Source organism: Callorhinus ursinus, unplaced genomic scaffold, assembly GCF_003265705.2.
Source record: "Callorhinus ursinus isolate GAN/ISIS: 27379988/994484 unplaced genomic scaffold, GSC_fseal_2.0 scaffold14, whole genome shotgun sequence".
Lineage (NCBI taxonomy): Eukaryota > Metazoa > Chordata > Mammalia > Carnivora > Otariidae > Callorhinus > Callorhinus ursinus.
The window spans coordinates 42,838,100-42,843,002 of NW_027397076.1; the positions used below are offsets into that span (position 1 = coordinate 42,838,100).

The 4,903-nt window shown below is 36.3% G+C and overlaps 1 non-coding gene across 1 annotated transcript; it reads right to left on the reverse strand.

Moving 5' to 3' along the window:
* Positions 1-4,544: 4,544 nt before the first annotated feature.
* On the reverse strand, positions 4,545-4,651 carry LOC112832741 (U6 spliceosomal RNA). The gene has a single exon (XR_003210438.1). It is a non-coding gene; the product is annotated as a U6 spliceosomal RNA (small nuclear RNA).
* Positions 4,652-4,903: the final 252 nt, after the last annotated feature.

A 4,903-nucleotide genomic window follows, 5' to 3' on the forward strand; every position in this document is an offset into this window, starting at 1 on the left:
TGTATATGTATATGTAGGATTGGCCTTGATTTTTCTGTTCATGCTTAGCAGAATTCATTAATGAAGTCTTCTGGACCTAAATCTTACTTAGTGGGATTGAAAAATATATATTATATATTCCTTTATTGTTTATAGAACTATCCAGATTTTTTAGTTCTTTATATGTAAGATTATATAAACTGTAATTTCTTCAGATTTATCCATTTAATCCATAATTTATATCTTCTTATGATATTTAATGATGTTTTTTCCATTTCTGATATTAGTTAGCTCTTCTCTTATTTTCTTGATACAATTTGCAGAGATTTATCAGTTTTACTAGAACTTCCCTCCAAAATTCATAGAATTTGATTTTTATTCTTATTAAATTTTCTTCCTCATAAATTTCTATTTATTCTCTTACCTTGTTCTGCTTTCTTTTCATTGAATTTGCTTCTCTTCTATAGTCTCTAGATATAGTCTGTCCCATGTGAGTACTTCCTCCTTCTTTCTTTCTCGCTCTTCCTGTTCATTATCTCTTTGGTTGTAGGAAATAGGTCATTAGGGCGCCTGGGTGGCTCAGTTGGTTAAGCGACTGCCTTCGGCTCAGGTCATGATCCTGGAGTCCCGGGATCGAGTCCCGCATTGAGCTCCCTGCTCGGCAGGGAGTCTGCTTCCCCCCCTGCCCCTCCCCCCTCTCATGTGCTCTCTCTCTCTCATTCTTTCTCTCAAATAAATAAATAAAATCTTTAAAAAAAAAAAAAGGAAATAGGTCATTAAATCCATCAAGTTTTCAAGTTTGGTTATTATACATGTGAAGTTCTGAGTTTTCTACCACGTTTAACTTTTTTTATATTTCTAAAATACTAAATATAGTTACTTTATATGAGAGTCTGATGACTCATTATCTAGAAGGTCTTTACTTTTATTTTCTGTAATTTTCTTTACTTTTGTTCATGTTGTTCTTTCTCCCCTTCTGGGTGGTTATTTTTTTATGGAGCACCAAATATCCATGAAAATTGTAGCAGTAACTTTAGGTACAATACATCATATTAATCTCTTAGGAACTTTATCTTTGCTTTCACCCTGTACAGGGGCACATTTAGTATGCAATCACTTAACCAAATTCCAGGAATTGAGATTCAAGCAAATGGGTTCACCAGGGTACCTTCTTGTGTTCTTGACACGAAATTTCTTCTACCTTAGCCCAACAACTAAGTTAAAACTTTAACTCAGCTTCTTAGTCTACTTACTCTCCTCAAAAACTGTGACTTAAGAAACAGGGCAAAGGGGCATGAATTGCTAATCTCATCTCAATTGGACTTCCATCCTGTCCAGATCTGGCCTATATTTATTTTTCTACTCTCTTATTAGGTATCTGGTGCCTTCAAGCATATGTATCATATACTTTTTCTAGCGAATGGTTGACTCTCATTATTGGTACCATTATCCAAAGACTGTATATTGCCTTTGACTCCTGAGGAGATCTCTGCATTACCTGAGAACATGATTGTAATCTAACACTTTTGGATAAAGGTGGGCACACAATTTAGCATTCCATTTAACTATCAATAGTTGATCACTCTCTTCTCTTTGAAACATGTTCTTCGCATGGCTATCAGACCGTTTAATTTCTCCCCTGATTATCCACCTATGGCAGTGACTCTGTCTCCTTTGATAGATTCTCTTTATTTCCTTAACATTTCAATTCCCCAGAGCTCTGCCTCTTAACTTCTCTTTTACCTTTATAACCACCTATTTGATGAGCTCATTCACATGCCTTTATCTGTGTGCTATTTCTATGTATATTTTTGCACATTTCAAATGTATACCTATAGTCAGAACTTCCCTCTGAGTGCTGAGCAGATCAAGCTATCCAATTCCCTACTAGATAGTCCAAACTTATTCAATTTCCTCCTTGACAGAAACTCAACATGCCCTGACCTAAACTATTGTTCTTCTCCATCTTTTCAACCTGTTTTTTCAAGAAGTTTCCCCTTCTCAGTTAACAAAACCCTACATGGTAAAAACTTTAGCAACATACTCAAATCCAGTCTTCTCTTACAGCTTACATGGGCTGTTTCAGTACATCCTTTTGCCTCTGTTTTTGAAAAATAAAACATCCAGTCCCTTCTCACCATATCTACTGCTATTTGCCTATTCCAAGCTAACATCATTCTTAATCTGGATTAATGAATTAGAAGGTCTCAATGCTCAGGACAACAGCCAATGTAATCCTGTCAAAACATAAGTCAGATCACATGACTCCTTAAAATACTCCAAAGACTTCCTGAGGCACTTAGGGTAAATGTGAAAGTCCTTTCAATCATTTACTTCTCTGATATCTTTCACATGCTACTTTTCTTCTTTTTCCAAAGTCCCAGCTTCTTTTAGTTCATCAAACATTTAAATAGGTACTCATTTAAAAACAATAATGAATGAATGAAATTCATGAGGATTAGATAAAATGATGCCTATTTAAATATGATACAATTCCTACCATGCAATGGAAATCAATAGTTTTATTGTTGTTGTTTACCTATTTTTTAAAGATTTTTTTAAAAGACTATTTATTTGAGATAGAGAGTGAGAGACAGCAATTGAGAGACAGCATGATGGGGGAGAAGGAGAGGAAGCAGCAGACTCCCCGCTGAGCAGGGAGCCCTACATAGTGCTCAATCCCAGGACCCAGATCATGACCTGAGCCAAAGGCAGATGCTTAACCAACTGAGCCACCCAGGCATCCCCTTTTAAAGATTTTTATTTTTAAGTAATCTCTACACCCAATGTGGAGCTGGAACATACAACCCCAAGTTCAAGAAGTCACATGCTCCACTGACTGAGCCAGCCAGACACCCCTGTTTTTTACCTATTTTTTAATTTTTTAAAAGCATATTTAGGTCATGTAGGCACACACTATTTTTTAAGAATATGTCTCCATGTCCTTGAATCTGCCTTCCCAAGTGCCTTATTTTGAATGATTCTACACATTAACTTTCTAAAACTGTACGATCTTTATGATACTACCTTTCTTTTTACCTAAGTTTCCAGCAAAGAAAATACTTCCTGTGATTTACAGAATAAGCACTTAAAATTGTTAGACTCTTCAGTGGGTCTATTGTGGCCTCTTTCAATGTCCCTATTAAAAACTAGTAGAGAGATTGTTATTATAGAATTTGTGATTTCTATTTAACCATCATTTTGTATCCATCTGTAAATATTAAAAGAGTTATTCATTGATTTGTCCTTATACAAAAGTCCAATACCTGACCATGTTTTGACCCTTAAAGAGGTTTTCTCCAAAGATGAACACTAGGTGCCCATTATGATTATCTCAGCAGTATAACACATTACTACCTCTGTGAATTTTCAGTCATTGACAATGGCCTTCCAGATTTTACTGCCCTTACAAGAATTTTCCAAGATTATCTGGTTATCACTGTTACAAAAGAAATCACTGAAGAGATTTCAGTTTACATTTTATCAAATGTTTAATTGTCATTGGTAATATAAAAACAAGAGTAGATAAAGTACTTTTTTTAAGATTTATTTATTTATTTTGGAAAGAGAAAGCATGTGAGGCAGAGAGGTAGAGGGAAAGGGAGTGAAAGTCCCAAGCAGACTCTGCACGAGGCAGAGATCCACAACCCTGCGATCAGGACCTGAACCGGAAACCAAGAGTCGATACTTAACCAACTGCACCACCCACGTGCCCTGATAAAGTACTTTTTAAATCAAGGTAATCCTCAGTTTTACCTCAGAAGAAGTATTTCAAACTGTTTTTTTTTTTTTGGTAAGATAACAAGGTTGATTTTTTTTAAATTTTTTATGTTAATCACCATACATCATTAGTTTTTGATGTAGCGTTCCATGATTCATTGTTTGTGCATAACACAAAGTGCTTCACGTAGAATGTGCCCTCTTTAATACCCATCACCAGGCTAACCCATCCCCCGACCCCCCTCCCCTCTAGAACCCTCAGTTTGTTTTTCAGAGTCCATCGTATCTAATGGTTCGTCTCGCCCTCCGACTTATTCCCCTTCCTTCTTCCCCTCCTGCTATCTTTTTTTTTTCCTTAACATATATTGCATTATTTGTTTCAGAAGTACAGATCTGTGATTCAACAGTCTTGCACAATTCACAGCGCTCACCATAGCACATACCTTACCCAATGTCTATCACCCAGCCACCCCATCCCTCCCACCCCCCACCACTCCAGCAACCCTCAGTTTGTTTCCTGAAATTAAGAATTCCTCATATCAGTGAGGTCATATGCTATATGTCTTTCTCTGAGTGACTTATTTTGCTCAGCATAACACCCTCCAGTTCCATCCACGTCGTTGCAAATGGCAAGATCTCATTCCTTTTGATGGCTGCATAATATTCCATTGTGTATATATACCACAGCTTCTTTATCCATTCATCTGTCGATGGACATCTTGGCTCTTTCCACAGTTTGGCTATTGTGGACATTGCTGCTATAAACATTGGAGTGCACGTACCCCTTCGGGTCCCTACATTTGTATCTTTGGGGTAAATACCCAGTAGTGTCATTGCTGGATCATAAAAATATGGAACGCTTCACGAATTTGCATGTCATCCTTGCGCAGGGGCCATGCTAATCTTCTCTGTATCATTCCAATTTTAGTATATGTGCTGCCGAAGCGAGCACTCAAACTGCTTTTTATAACTTATTAGAATGTTTTAGTATACACAACACTTGAAAATCATATTACTAAAATACTTTTTATTCTTCGAATAATTTATTCACCACCCCAAAGGGAAAAAAGTAGTACATTTTTTACTATATAGATTCTGAGAAAATACAAATGCAGTCACTACATATTCTGAATTAGTCACATGTCAATGATAACTTTAGTTAAGTAATAGTCATGCAACACTTGTTTCATAAAGAAAATATTAA